The following is a 16,348-nucleotide window of genomic DNA, read 5'->3' as shown; positions in this document are numbered from 1 at the left end:
TACAGAGTGTTTTAGTATATGTAGTTGTGAACTTTGTTCTTTAGCTTTAGTATATGTAGTTGTGAACATTACAGAGTGTTCTTTAGCTTTAGTATATGTAGTTGTGAACATTACAGAGTGTTCTTTAGCTTTAGTATATGTAGTTGTGAACATTACAGAGTGTTCTTTAGCTTTAGTATATGTAGTTGTGAACATTACAGAGTGTTCTTTAGCTTTAGTATATGTAGTTGTGAACATTACAGAGTGTTCTTTAGCTTTAGTATATGTAGTTGTGAACATTACAGAGTTTAGTTATGTAGTTGTGAACATTTGTTCTTTAGCTTTAGTATATGTAGTTGTGAACATTACAGAGTGTTCTTTAGCTTTAGTATATGTAGTTGTGAACATTACAGAGTGTTCTTTAGCTTTAGTATATGTAGTTGTGAACATTACAGAGTGTTCTTTAGCTTTAGTATATGTAGTTGTGAACATTACAGAGTGTTCTTTAGCTTTAGTATATGTAGTTGTGAACATTACAGAGTGTTCTTTAGCTTTAGTATATGTAGTTGTGAACATTACAGAGTGTTCTTTAGCTTTAGTATATGTAGTTGTGAACATTACAGAGTGTTCTTTAGCTTTAGTATATGTAGTTGTGAACATTACAGAGTGTTCTTTAGCTTTAGTATATGTAGTTGTGAACATTACAGAGTGTTCTTTAGCTTTAGTATATGTAGTTGTGAACATTACAGAGTGTTCTTTAGCTTTAGTATATGTAGTTGTGAACATTACAGAGTGTTCTTTAGCTTTAGTATATGTAGTTGTGAACATTACAGAGTGTTCTTTAGCTTTAGTATATGTAGTTGTGAACATTACAGAGTGTTCTTTAGCTTTAGTATATGTAGTTGTGAACATTACAGAGTGTTCTTTAGCTTTAGTATATGTAGTTGTGAACATTACAGAGTGTTCTTTAGCTTTAGTATATGTAGTTGTGAACATTACAGAGTGTTCTTTAGCTTTAGTATATGTAGTTGTGAACATTACAGAGTGTTCTTTAGCTTTAGTATATGTAGTTGTGAACATTACAGAGTGTTCTTTAGCTTTAGTATATGTAGTTGTGAACATTACAGAGTGTTCTTTAGCTTTAGTATATGTAGTTGTGAACATTACAGAGTGTTCTTTAGCTTTAGTATATGTAGTTGTGAACATTACAGAGTGTTCTTTAGCTTTAGTATATGTAGTTGTGAACATTACAGAGTGTTCTTTAGCTTTAGTATATGTAGTTGTGAACATTACAGAGTGTTCTTTAGCTTTAGTTAGTATATGTAGTTGTGAACATTACAGAGTGTTCTTTAGCTTTAGTATATGTAGTTGTGAACATTACAGAGTGTTCTTTAGCTTTAGTATATGTAGTTGTGAACATTACAGAGTGTTCTTTAGCTTTAGTATATGTAGTTGTGAACATTACAGAGTGTTCTTTAGCTTTAGTATATGTAGTTGTGAACATTACAGAGTGTTCTTTAGCTTTAGTATATGTAGTTGTGAACATTACAGAGTGTTCTTTAGCTTTAGTATATGTAGTTGTGAACATTACAGAGTGTTCTTTAGCTTTAGTATATGTAGTTGTGAACATTACAGAGTGTTCTTTAGCTTTAGTATATGTAGTTGTGAACATTACAGAGTGTTCTTTAGCTTTAGTATATGTAGTTGTTTAGAACATTACAGAGTGTTCTTTAGCTTTAGTATATGTAGTTGTGAACATTACAGAGTGTTCTTTAGCTTTAGTATATGTAGTTGTGAACATTACAGAGTGTTCTTTAGCTTTAGTATATGTAGTTGTGAACATTACAGAGTGTTCTTTAGCTTTAGTATATGTAGTTGTGAACATTACAGAGTGTTCTTTAGCTTTAGTATATGTAGTTGTGAACATTACAGAGTGTTCTTTAGCTTTAGTATATGTAGTTGTGAACATTACAGAGTGTTCTTTAGCTTTAGTATATGTAGTTGTGAACATTACAGAGTGTTCTTTAGCTTTAGTATATGTAGTTGTGAACATTACAGAGTGTTCTTTAGCTTTAGTATATGTAGTTGTGAACATTACAGAGTGTTCTTTAGCTTTAGTATATGTAGTTGTGAACATTACAGAGTGTTCTTTAGCTTTAGTATATGTAGTTGTGAACATTACAGAGTGTTCTTTAGCTTTAGTATATGTAGTTGTGAACATTACAGAGTGTTCTTTAGCTTTAGTATATGTAGTTGTGAACATTACAGATATGTGTTCTTTAGCTTTAGTATATGTAGTTGTGAACATTACAGAGTGTTCTTTAGCTTTAGTATATGTAGTTGTGAACATTACAGAGTGTTCTTTAGCTTTAGTATATGTAGTTGTGAACATTACAGAGTGTTCTTTAGCTTTAGTATATGTAGTTGTGAACATTACAGAGTGTTCTTTAGCTTTAGTATATGTAGTTGTGAACATTACAGAGTGTTCTTTAGCTTTAGTATATGTAGTTGTGAACATTACAGAGTGTTCTTTAGCTTTAGTATATGTAGTTGTGAACATTACAGAGTGTTCTTTAGCTTTAGTATATGTAGTTGTGAACATTACAGAGTGTTCTTTAGCTTTAGTATATGTAGTTGTGAACATTACAGAGTGTTCTTTAGCTTTAGTATATGTAGTTGTGAACATTACAGAGTGTTCTTTAGCTTTAGTATATGTAGTTGTGAACATTACAGAGTGTTCTTTAGCTTTAGTATATGTAGTTGTGAACATTACAGTGTTCTTTAGCTTTAGTATATGTTGTGAACATTACAGAGTGTTCTTTAGCTTTAGTATATGTAACATTACAGAGTGTTCTTTAGCTTTAGTATATGTAGTTGTGAACATTACAGAGTGTTCTTTAGCTTTAGTATATGTAGTTGTGAACATTACAGAGTGTTCTTTAGCTTTAGTATATGTAGTTGTGAACATTACAGAGTGTTCTTTAGCTTTAGTATATGTAGTTGTGAGAAGGAGTATATGTAGCTGTGAACTTTAGCTTTAGTATATGTAGTTGTGAACATTACAGAGCTTTAGTGTTGTTTACAGAGTGTTTTAGCTTTAGTATATGTAGTTGTGAACATTACAGAATGTTCTTTAGCTTTAGTATATGAGTTGTGAACATTACAGAGTGTTCTTTAGCTTTAGTATATGTAGTTGTGAACATTACAGAGTGTTCTTTAGCTTTAGTATATGTAGTTGTGAACATTACAGTGTTCTTTAGCTTTAGTATATGTAGTTGTGAACATTAGAGTGTTCTTTATTTAGTATATGTAGTTGTGAACATTAAGAGTGTTCTTTACAGTATATGTAGTTGTGAACATTACAGTGTTCTTTAGCTTTAGTATATGTAGTTGTGAACATTACAGAGTGTTCTTTAGTTGTATATGTAGTTGTGAACATTACAGTGTTCAAATATGTAGTGAACATTACAGTGTTCTTTAGCTTTAGTATATGTAGTTGTGAACATTACAGAGTGTTCTTTAGCTTTAGTATATGTAGTTGTGAACATTACAGAGTGTTCTTTATTTAGTATATGTAGTTGTGAACATTACAGAGTGTTCTTTAGCTTTAGTATTGGGTAACATTACATCTTTAGCTTTAGTATATGTAAACATTACAGAGTTCTTTAGCTTTAGTATATGTAGTTGTGAACATTACAGATGTTCTTTAGCTTTAGTATATGTAGTTGTGAACATTACAGAGTGTTCTTTAGCTTTAGTATATGTAGTTGTGAACATTACATTTCTTTAGCTTTAATATGATTAACAGAGTGTTCTTTAGCTTTAGTATATGTAGTTGTGAACATTACAGTGAAAATTTACAAATATTCTTTTTACTTTAGTATATGTATTGTAACATTACAGTTGCTTTAGTAGTTGTGAACATTACAGAGTGTTCTTTAGCTTTAGTATATGTAGTTGTGAACTTAGCTTTAGTATATGTAGTTGTAAATTACATGTTCTAGAGGTAGTTGTGAACATTACAGAAGCTTTAGTATATGTAGTTGTGAACATTACAGAGTGTTCTTTAGCTTTGAGTATTAAGAGTTATGTGTTGTGAACATTACAGAGTGTTCTTTAGCTTTAGTATATGTAGTTGTGAACATTACAGTGTTCTTTAGCTTTAGTATATGGACATTTAAGTATATGTAGTTGTGAACATTACAGAGTGTTCTTTAGAATATGTAGTTGTGAACATTACAGAGTAAGTATATGTAGTTGTGAACATTACAAGTGTTCTTTAGCTTTAGTATATGTAGTTGTGAACATTACAGTGTTCTTTAGCTTTAGTATATGTAGTTGTGAACATTACAGAGTGTTCTTTAGCTTTAGTATAGTTGTAAACATACCAGCTTGTGAAGAGTGTTCTTTAGCTTTAGTATATGAGTTGTGAACATTACAGATTTCTTTAGCTTTAGTATGTAGTTGTGAACATTATGTTCTTTAGTTTAGTATATGTAGTTGTGAACATTAACAGTATATTTAGTTGTGAACATTACAGAGTGTTCTTTAGCTTTAGTATATGTAGTTGAACATTACAGAGTGTTCTTTACACAATAAGTGTTCTTTAGCTTTAGTAAATGTCAGTTGTGAACATTACAAGCTTTAGTATATTTAGTTGTGAACATTACAGAGTGTTCTTTAGCTTTAGTATATGTAGTTGTGAACATTACAGTGTTCTTTAGCTTTAGTATATGTAGTTGTGAACATCTTTAGTATATTTAGTTGTTTAGCTTTAGTATATGTAGTTGTGAACATTACAGAGTGTTCTTTAGCTTTAGTATATGTAGTTGTGAACATTACAGAGTGTTCTTTAGCTTTAGTATATGTAGTTGTGAACATTACAGAGTGTTCTTTAGCTTTAGTATATGTAGTTGTGAACATTACAGAGTGTTCTTTAGCTTTAGTATATGTAGTTGTGAACATTACAGAGTGTTCTTTAGCTTTAGTATATGTAGTTGTGAACATTACAGAGTGTTCTTTAGCTTTAGTATATGTAGTTGTGAACATTACAGAGTGTTCTTTAGCTTTAGTATATGTAGTTGTGAACATTACAGAGTGTTCTTTAGCTTTAGTATATGTAGTTGTGAACATTACAGAGTGTTCTTTAGCTTTAGTATATGTAGTTGTGAACATTACAGAGTGTTCTTTAGCTTTAGTATATGTAGTTGTGAACATTACAGAGTGTTCTTTAGCTTTAGTATATGTAGTTGTGAACATTACAGAGTGTTCTTTAGCTTTAGTATATGTAGTTGTGAACATTACAGAGTGTTCTTTAGCTTTAGTATATGTAGTTGTGAACATTACAGAGTGTTCTTTAGCTTTAGTATATGTAGTTGTGAACATTACAGAGTGTTCTTTAGTTTAGTATATGTAGTTGTGAACATTACAGAGTGTTCTTTAGCTTTAGTATATGTAGTTGTGAACATTACAGAGTGTTCTTTAGCTTTAGTATATGTAGTTGTGAACATTACAGAGTGTTCTTTAGCTTTAGTATATGTAGTTGTGAACATTACAGAGTGTTCTTTAGCTTTAGTATATGTAGTTGTGAACATTACAGAGTGTTCTTTAGCTTTAGTATATGTAGTTGTGAACATTACAGAGTGTTCTTTAGCTTTAGTATATGTAGTTGTGAACATTACAGAGTGTTCTTTAGCTTTAGTATATGTAGTTGTGAACATTACAGAGTGTTCTTTAGCTTTAGTATATGTAGTTGTGAACATTACAGAGTGTTCTTTAGCTTTAGTATATGTAGTTGTGAACATTACAGAGTGTTCTTTAGCTTTAGTATATGTAGTTGTGAACATTACAGAGTGTTCTTTAGCTTTAGTATATGTAGTTGTGAACATTACAGAGTGTTCTTTAGCTTTAGTATATGTAGTTGTGAACATTACAGAGTGTTCTTTAGCTTTAGTATATGTAGTTGTGAACATTACAGAGTGTTCTTTAGCTTTAGTATATGTAGTTGTGAACATTACAGAGTGTTCTTTAGCTTTAGTATATGTAGTTGTGAACATTACAGAGTGTTCTTTAGCTTTAGTATATGTAGTTGTGAACATTACAGAGTGTTCTTTAGCTTTAGTATATGTAGTTGTGAACATTACAGAGTGTTCTTTAGCTTTAGTATATGTAGTTGTGAACATTACAGAGTGTTCTTTAGCTTTAGTATATGTAGTTGTGAACATTACAGAGTGTTCTTTAGCTTTAGTATATGTAGTTGTGAACATTACAGAGTGTTCTTTAGCTTTAGTATATGTAGTTGTGAACATTACAGACTTTAGAACATTACAGAGTGTTCTTTAGCTTTAGTATATGTAGTTGTGAACATTACAGAGTGTTCTTTAGCTTTAGTAGTTGTGAACATTACAGTGTTCTTTAGTTTAGTAAACATTACAGAGTGTTCTTTAGCTTTAGTATATGTAGTTGTGAACATTACAGAGTGTTCTTTAGCTTTAGTATATGTAGTTGTGAACATTACAGAGTGTTCTTTAGCTTTAGTATATGTAGTTGTGAACATTACAGAGTGTTCTTTAGCTTTAGTATATGTAGTTGTGAACATTACAGAGTGTTCTTTAGCTTTAGTATATGTAGTTGTGAACATTACAGAGTGTTCTTTAGCTTTAGTATATGTAGTTGTGAACATTACAGAGTGTTCTTTAGCTTTAGTATATGTAGTTGTGATCATTACTGAGTGTTCTTTAGGTTTAGTATATGTAGTTGTGAACATTACAGAGTGTTCTTTTGGTTTAGTATATGTAGTTGTGAACATTTCAGAGTGTTCTTTAGCTTTAGTATATGTAGTTGTGTTGTGAACATTACAGAGTGTTCTTTACATTACAGAGTGTTCTTTAGCTTTAGTATATGTAGTTGTGAACATTACAGAGTGTTCTTTAGCTTTAGTATATGTAGTTGTGAACATTACAGAGTGTTCTTTAGCTTTAGTATATGTAGTTGTGAACATTACAGAGTGTTCTTTAGCTTTAGTATATGTAGTTGTGAACATTACAGAGTGTTCTTTAGCTTTAGTATATGTAGTTGTGAACATTACAGAGTGTTCTTTAGCTTTAGTATATGTAGTTGTGAACATTACAGAGTGTTCTTTAGCTTTAGTATATGTAGTTGTGAACATTACAGAGTGTTCTTTAGCTTTAGTATATGTAGTTGTGAACATTACAGAGTGTTCTTTAGCTTTAGTATATGTAGTTGTGAACATTACAGAGTGTTCTTTAGCTTTAGTATATGTAGTTGTGAACATTATGTAGTTGTGAACATTACAGAGTGTTCTTTAGCTTTAGTATATGTAGTTGTGAACATTACAGAGTGTTCTTTAGCTTTAGTATATGTAGTTGTGAACATTACAGAGTGTTCTTTAGCTTTAGTATATGTAGTTGTGAACATTACAGAGTGTTCTTTAGCTTTAGTATATGTAGTTGTGAACATTACAGAGTGTTCTTTAGCTTTAGTATATGTAGTTGTGAACATTACAGAGTGTTCTTTAGCTTTAGTATATGTAGTTGTGAACATTACAGAGTGTTCTTTAGCTTTAGTATATGTAGTTGTGAACATTACAGAGTGTTCTTTAGCTTTAGTATATGTAGTTGTGAACATTACAGAGTGTTCTTTAGCTTTAGTATATGTAGTTGTGAACATTACAGAGTGTTCTTTAGCTTTAGTATATGTAGTTGTGAACATTACAGAGTGTTCTTTAGCTTTAGTATATGTAGTTGTGAACATTACAGAGTGTTCTTTAGCTTTAGTATATGTAGTTGTGAACATTACAGAGTGTTCTTTAGCTTTAGTATATGTAGTTGTGAACATTACAGAGTGTTCTTTAGCTTTAGTATATGTAGTTGTGAACATTACAGAGTGTTCTTTAGCTTTAGTATATGTAGTTGTGAACATTACAGAGTGTTCTTTAGCTTTAGTATATGTAGTTGTGAACATTACAGTGTTCTTTAGCTTTAGTATATGTAGTTGTGAACATTACAGAGTGTTCTTTAGCTTTAGTATATGTAGTTGTGAACATTACAGTGTCCTTTAGCTTTAGCAGGTCTTTTTTGTATTAGTTAATCTCGTGTTTTTCCAACAGTGTTTCCTAAAAGTTGTATTTAATTTCAATTTTAGGAATGTTCTAGCAATGTTCTCCAACTGGATTGACATTGGGAATGTTCTCAAATCTTTCAGAGAATGTTAAGAAACAACGTTCTTCTTTGGGAATTACAGTACATCAGCATAACATTGTCTACAGGTTTCCTCATGGTTCTATTTAAAGTCATGGTGTCAAATTGATCAGAGAACGTTCAGAAATGTTTCATAAAAAACACAAGAAAACTTTAGTAATGTTCAAAGAACATTCAAAGAATGTTATTTTAAAACATATACATTCTGTTCTTAGCATCAACAAAACTCTGGCTGTCCTCTATCTTGTTAAGTACAGTTGTGGCCAAAAGTTTTGAGAATGACACAATATTCATTTTCACAAAGTCTGCTGCCTCAGTGTCTTTAGATATTTTTGTCAGATGTTACTATGGAATACTGAAGTATAATTACAAGCATTTCATAAGTGTCAAAGGCTTTTATTTACAATTACATGAAGTTGATGCAAAGAGTCAATATTTGCAGTGTTGACCCTTCTTTTTCAAGACCTCTGCAATCCGCCCTGACATGGTGTAAATTAACTTCTGGGCCACATCCTGACTGATGGCAGCCCATTCTTGCATAATCAATGCTTGGAGTTTGTCAGAATTTGTGGGTTTTGTTTGTCCAAACGCCTCTTGAGGATTGATCACAAGTTCTCAATGGGATTAAGGTCTGGGGAGTTTCCTGGCCAAAATATCGATGTTTTGTTCCCCGAGCCACTTAGTTATCACTTTTGCCTTATGGCAAGGTGCTCCATCATGCTGGAAAAGACATTGTTCATCACCAAACTGTTCCTGCACGGTTGGGAGAAGTTGCTCTCGGAGGATGTGTTGGTACCATTCTTTATTCATTGCTGTGTTCTTGGGAAAAATTGTGAGTGAGCCCACTCCCTTGGCTGAGAAGCAACCCCACACATGAATGGTCTCAGGATGCTTTACTGTTGGCATGACACAGTCTGATGGTAGCGCTCACCTTGTCATCTCCGGACAAGCTTTTTTCCGGATGCGCCACAAAATCGGAAAGGGGATTCATCAGAGAAAATTACTTTACCCCAGTCCTCAGCAGTCCAATCCCTGTACCTTTTGTAGAATATCAGTCTGTCCCTGATGTTTTTCCTGGAGAGAAGTGGTTTCTTTGCTGCCCTTCGTGACACCAGGCCATCCTCCAAAGGTCTTCACCTCACTGTGCGTGCAGATGCACTCACACCTGCCTGCTGCCATTCCTGAGCAAGCTCTGTATTGGTGGTGCCCCGATCCCGCAGCTGAATCAACTTTAGGAGACGGTCCTGGTGCTTGCCGGACTTTCTTGGGCGCCCTGAAGCCTTCTTCACAACAATTGAACCGTTCTCCTTGAAGTTCTTGATGATCCGATAAATGGTTGATTTAGATGCAATCTTACTGGCAGCAATATGGCAGCCTGTGAAGACCTTTTTGTGCAAAGCAATGATGATGGCACGTGTTTCCTTGCAGGTAACCATGGTTGACAGAGGAAGAACAATGATTCCAAGCACCACCCTCCTTTTGAAGCTTCCAGTATGTTATTCAAACTCAATCAGCATGACAGAGTGCTCTCCAGCCTTGTCCTCGTCAACACTCACATCTGTGTTAACAAGAGAATCACTGTCATGATGTCAGCTGGTCCTTTTATGGCAGGGCTGAAATGCAGTGGAAATGTTTTTTACGGATTCAGTTCATTTGCATGGCAAAGAGGGACTTTGCAATTAATTGCAATTCATCTGATCACTCTTCATAACATTCTGGAGTATATGCAAATTGCCATCATACAAACTGAGGCAGCAGACTTTGTTCAAATTAATATTTGTGTCATTCTCAAAACTTTTGGCCATGACTGTATGTTCAGGAGTGTTGGCTGCGCCTATTAATTGGCCACACCTGATCTTAACGAGTGCTTGTTTCCTTTGAAATGGGGTCTGTTTGAATAGACTAAAATGAACGGCTTTGTATGAGTTGAAAATAACATCACGTGCAAGCTCCATCCTGGTGGCACAAGGGACTAATTCTATGGATAGAGAACAGGAGATCATAGGTTCGAATCTCACTGACACCATGCCACAAAATAAATATGTTTGCATGATTAATGCCTAAGCTCATTTATTTGCATGGGTCCTATCTGTGCTTGGAGTTCAAAACAGTTAACCTAAGCTAGCACTGTTATTAAAATTCTTATTGAAACATGTTCTTAGAATGTTATTTAATTACCATAAAATGAACTATAATTTCCGTTTTCAGAAAGTTAATATAACCTGCCAGGAAAACTTTAAAGGAACCATAGTAAAAAGTTCTCCGAACCTCCCTGCAACCTAAAGATTAACGTTCCTAGAACAGGCAAAATGTTCACTTCTGTTCTCTGAATGTTTAAAAAAGTTTCAGTTTTACCGGTCAGGAAATGTATGGTTTCGTTCCTAAAACCAATGGGAAACCAAAAACTTTAGTTCCCACAGCTTCCAAGGAACAAAATGTGCAAGCTTCGTTGGGACTTTATTGTGTGTGTGTGTGTGTGTTTGTATATGTGCGTGCATGCTTGTGTGAATGCGTGCTACTGCAGACAATATCACAATCCCTAACCCCACCCATATCAGACCGATGTCAATCTCTACACCAACATGAGAGCAACCCAATCAAACATCTGCAGAATATCTGCAGAAGGTGATGTCACAAGGACCTGTAACATTAACAGAAAATAACAGTCATCACAAACTAGAGACAAACAAACACACAGACAGAGAGAAGAGCAAAAAAGAGAGAACCAGAGACACAGGCAGGTCCTGGTGTAGCAGTGGACTAGACTGGCTAAAACATTTGAAGGTATAGGCCTACAGCAACTAAACAATGACCCACACAGACACAGGGAAAAAACAACAGTCCAAAATTAAGATGAATGAAATGTAATGAAGTGGTATACTTACCTTTTACTCAGTGCTGAGGTGTGTTGAGTCTGCCCACAGAATATTATGAGAATATGCTATAACCTGATATTGTTCCTCTTACTCAGAGGATGTTATTGGCTAATACAGTGAGAGAGGTTTGTGTGCGTATATGTGTGTGTGTGTGTGTGTGTGTGTGTGTGTGTGAGAGAGAGAGATATTCATGCCATAAGGCTAGTTCTGTCTCTAGAGTCAACATGCCCAGAAGCTTTCACCTTCACTAGCCTGCCTTAACCTGCACTACATTCCACACACACACACACACACACACACACACACACACACACACACACACACACACACACACACACACACACACACACACACACACACACACACACACACACACACACACACACACACACACACACACAGCACTACATTCCACACACACACACACACACACACACACACCACACACACACACACACACACACACACACACACACTGCAGGATGAATACAACTATTACATTTGTATGACATACTAGCTCCTACAGGTTTTCTATAAAGATCTAACCTGTAGAAGGAAGATGGTGGTGATGATTGCTGTAGTTTGATCATAATAAAAGTGTGTCTTATGACTGTTATTAGTTGGCTAATGCCCAAAATGACATGCATAGTTAGTGAGTGTGATGAGAAGTGTATGGAGACACAGAGTTGAGAAGCCATAACCACAACTCTCAGAGAGAGATCAGCTGGGTACAATAATGAATTTCTGTCCAGCGGGAATGTGATGACTGGCTGAAGGACACACACACACACACACACACACACACACACACACACACACACACACACACACACACACACACACACACACACACACACACACACACACACACACACACAAAGCTCCCCTCAGGTTCCTCTAAATCAGGGATGGGCAACTTTGATGGGGTGGGAGTCACAAAAAATCTGAACTCATGGCCGCAGTGGCTCGCGGGTCAATGTACCCATATCCACACATGTAGTCAGAGATGGTCCTAGCCTTTTGGGGGCCCTAAGTTAGTCTAGCTGGCTAGACTAACTTACCAATCTAAAAATGTTTAGCTGACATGGGCAAATTGAGTGGCTGTCAGGGACTGACATAACAGAAAAACTCCTAATGCACAACCAATGCACTTTGTGTATTCTACTATTCTAACTCTCAGCAGTAAGTTGGGCAGGGTAGCTTGCAGGGTAGCTGGGGTGTCGGCCGCCCGCCACCTTCTGGCTGGCTGACTGCAACACTGACACAGTGGAGTACTGTCCTTGAGATTTACTTGGTTGCTTCCCAGATATAATTCATTATTTCTGTGGAAAAAGACATGTGATATTTGAATAGATTTTGCCAAAAGAAATAAGAGTAATATCAGCCAGTGTAGGAAAGGCAAGTAACATTATGTCCAAATCCAACAGAACATGAAGATACTGACACTTTCTGGACTTAACAGGTACTGCAGTCTTATTGACAAATACTACAGTCGACTCTGTTCTTACAACCATCTAGTTTAAATATTTGAGATATTTCTTTCAAAGAGACGTTGAATCAATATAACTGAGACGAGCAAAAAAAAACACTAATACAATGTTTTCTCTACAACCCAGATCTGATACTGCAGATTGTGTAGGTTGCATGTCGAAGAAACAGAATACTATAACATGGTATGTGCTACCAAAGTATTTTGTTAGGCTGCTGTGTGGTTGTTATTGTTTGTGTTGTCACTACTAGTGTCCCTAATGTGTCTGTTGCCATGTCTCTCTGCTGCCTCTGTGTGTGTGTGTGTGTGTGTGTGTGTGTGTGTGTGTGTGTGTGTGTGTGTGTGTGTGTGTGTGTGTGTGTGTGTGTGTGTGTGTGTGTGTGTGTGTTAGTGGCTGACTGTCTCAGGGTGCAGTCCTGTGGTAATAGTAAGGGCAAGAGTAGGGACAGGGCTAGGGAAAGAGTAAACTGTGTATATTACCACATATCATCTTTGTTTATTGTGTGGGTCACAGGAGGATACCAAGAAGAGGTTTTGGTGTTGGATCACTCACATTCCTAGACTGACTGACAGTCACAGAGAAGTTTGGGAAGCAGAACCACTGCTCTTCTCAATTCACTTCACCACTGCTGTTGTCTACTGTGACCACCAGAGGGGGCTGTATACATGTGTAAGTTACCAACCTTAGACTGAGGAGTGGCTTCCGTCTGGCCACTCTACCATAAAGGCCTGATTGGTGTAGTGCTGCAGAGATTATTGTCCTTCTGAAATGTTCTCCCATCTCCACAGAGGAACTCTGGAGCTCTGTCAGAGTGACCATCGAGATTGGGGTCAACTCCCTGACCAAGGACCTTTCCCCCCGATTTCTCAGTTAGGCCGGGCGACCAGCTCTAGGAAGCGTCTTGGTGGTTCCAAACTTCTGTCATTTAAGAATGATGGAGGCCACTGTGTTCTTGGGGACCTTCAATGCTGCAGACATTTTTTGGTAACCCTTCCCAAGATCTGTGCCTAGACACAATCCTGTCTCAGAGCTCTATGTACTCTTCCTTCGACCTCATGGCTTGTTTTTTGCTCTGACATGCACTGTCAACTGTGGGACGTTATATAGAGAGGTGTGTGCCTTTCCAAATCATGTTTATTTAATTGAATTTATCACAAGTGGACATCTCAAGGATGATCAATGTACACAGGATGCACCTGAGCTCAATTTTCAAGTCTCATAGCAAAGGGTCTGAATACTTATGTAAACAAGGTATTTCTGTATTGTATTTTTTTATGCTGGTTTCTGCTTTGTCATTATGGGGTATTGTATGTAGATTGATGAGGCATTTTTTTATTGAATCCATTTTAGAATAAGGCTGTAACGTAACAAAATGTGGAAAAGGGGAAGGGGTCTGAATACTTTCCGAATGCAATGTAAGTGCTTGGATTTTTTCAACTTTGGAGAATCTCTCGTAAGATGGGTAAAATTTACATACAACAATCTTCTATGACAAATAATAAATAACAGTTACTTCTCTTTGAATTGCCAAGAGGTGTAAAACAAGGTTGCTCTTTGTCACCATACCTATTTAATTTGGCCATTGAACTGTTAGCTTTAAAATCAGATCAACAATAACTTTAAGGGGCTAAAAAGGAATGGATTAGAGACAAAAGTATCAATGTACACCAATGATTAAAGCATTCTCTTAAGTCTTCAATCTTCAACCTTGAAGAGCCTTATTGAAGACCTGGATAATTTCTCCAGTTTCTCTGGACTAAAACTCAACTATGAAAAGTGTAGACCTGTACCAGGCTGTGAAGGCTGAATCTGCAATAGGTAAGCAGCTTGGTTTGAAGAAATCAACTGTGGGAGCAATTATTAGGAAATGGAAGACATACAAGACCACTGATAATCTCCCTCGATCTCGCAAGATCTCACCCCGTGGGGACAAAATGATCACAAGAACGGTGAGCTAAAATCCCAGAACCACACGGGGGGACCTAGTGAATGACCTGCAGAGAGCTGGGACCAAAGTAACAAAGCCTACCATCAGTAACACACTACGCCGCCAGGGACTCAAATCCTGCAGTGCCAGACGTGTCCCCCTGCTTAAGCCAGTACATGTCCAGGCCCGTCTGAAGTTTGCTAGAGAGCATTTGGATGATCCAAAAGAAGATTGGGAGAATGTCATGTGGTCAGATGAAACCAAAATAGAACTTTTTGGTAAAAACTCAACTCGTCGTGTTTGGAGGACAAAGCATGCTGAGTTGCATCCAAAGAACACCATACCTACTGTGAAGCATGGGGGTGGAAACATCATGCTTTGAGGCTGTTTTTCTGCAAAGGGACCAGGACAACTGATCCGTGTAAAGGAAAGAATGAATGGGGCCATGTATTGTGAGATTTTGAGTGAAAACCTCCTTCCATCAGCAAGGGCATTGAAGATGAAACGTGGCTGGGTCTTTCAGCATGACGATGATCCCAAACACACCGCCCGGGCAACGAAGGAATGGCTTCGTAAGAAGCATTTCAAGGTCCTGGAGTGGCCTAGCCAGTCTCCAGATCTCAACCCCATAGAAAATCTTTGGAGGGAGTTGAAAGTCTGCATTGCCCAGCAACAGCCCCAAAACATCACTGCTCTAGAGGAGATCTGCATGGAGGAATGGGCCAAACTACCAGCAACTGTGTGTGAAAACCTTGTGAAGACTTACAGAAAACGTTTGACCTCTGTCATTGCCAACAAAGGGTATATAACAAAGTATTGAGATAAACTTTTGTTATTGACGAAATACTTATTTTCCACCATAATTTGCAAATAAATTCATTAAAAATCCGACAATGTGATTTTCTGGATTTTCTTTTCTAATTTTGTCTGTCATAGTTGAAGTGTACCTATGATGAAAATTACAGACCTCTCTCATCTTTTTAAGTGGGAGAACTTGCACAATTGGTGGCTGACTAAATACTTTTTTAGCCCCACTGTATATGCTTTAAATTTCATTGTGGTCTCCCAATTAAATGGGCGGATGGTGAAGTCGATGTGCTTGGTGTTAGGGGTGCTGCCAGGGATTTTGGGCCCCATGAAAATATATCACATTGGGCCCCACCACCACAGGCCACACCAACCCTGCGTTAACATCCTGAGAATCAAGATGTTACCTTATATTTACTGATTGCTGTAACCACACACCTCCAGAACCCAATCGACCCATTCAAAGCTTTAAATAACTCTACCTTTGCAGGCTTGCAACTCTCTTGTAGTCCAAAATTTACTGTCCGATATTTACTGACACTGAGCTGTGAAAATATAACACTGTGCAGACATGCATGCAACATTCTGCATACAGTGGAATTCACTATTTGATGCAAGACTGATCCCCTCTATAAGAAATGTGCTACAGGCCATCTTTTACAGTCTGAATGTCATTTCAATGGTAAAATACTTGAATCTTAACATTAAAATAAATAACTTAAATATACATTAACCTCGTCAATTAAAATAAATAACATTATCATCTATTGAATAATATAACAAACAAAATAATAAAATCAGCAGCAGATTGTTAAACGAAGTATACATACCAACTAGAAGATATGCATAGTCACTTCACCTCCACCGACATGTACAGATTACCTTAACTAACCTGTACCCCTGCACACTGACTCGGTACCGGTGTCCCCTGTATATAGCCTGGTCATTGTTATTCTTATTGTGTTACTTTTTTTATTACTTTTTATTTTAGTCTACTTGGTAAATATTTTCTTAACTCTTCTTGAACTGCACTGTTGGTTAAGGGCTTGT

General features: G+C 36.2%; 1 protein-coding gene across 2 annotated transcripts in view; it reads right to left on the bottom strand.

Moving 5' to 3' along the window:
- The window catches only part of LOC135547490 (LIM and senescent cell antigen-like-containing domain protein 1), a 91,938-nt gene that overhangs the window by 60,056 nt on the left and 15,534 nt on the right, over window positions 1-16,348 (bottom strand). The window contains exon 1 of one of the 2 annotated variants that reach the window (XM_064976551.1): window positions 11,084-11,192. The exons of the other annotated variant lie outside the window; for it this stretch is intronic. The gene's annotated coding sequence lies outside the window, so the exon portion shown is untranslated. Of the gene's footprint in view, window positions 1-11,083; window positions 11,193-16,348 lie in introns of those variants that run through there. 2 annotated transcript variants of the gene reach the window in all.

The sequence above is a fragment of the Oncorhynchus masou genome, chromosome 10 (genome assembly GCF_036934945.1).
Source record: "Oncorhynchus masou masou isolate Uvic2021 chromosome 10, UVic_Omas_1.1, whole genome shotgun sequence".
NCBI classification, from domain to species: Eukaryota; Metazoa; Chordata; class Actinopteri; order Salmoniformes; family Salmonidae; genus Oncorhynchus; species Oncorhynchus masou.
The sequence above is the reverse complement of the archived record's forward strand: the minus strand, read 5'-3'. Positions and strand labels throughout refer to the sequence as shown.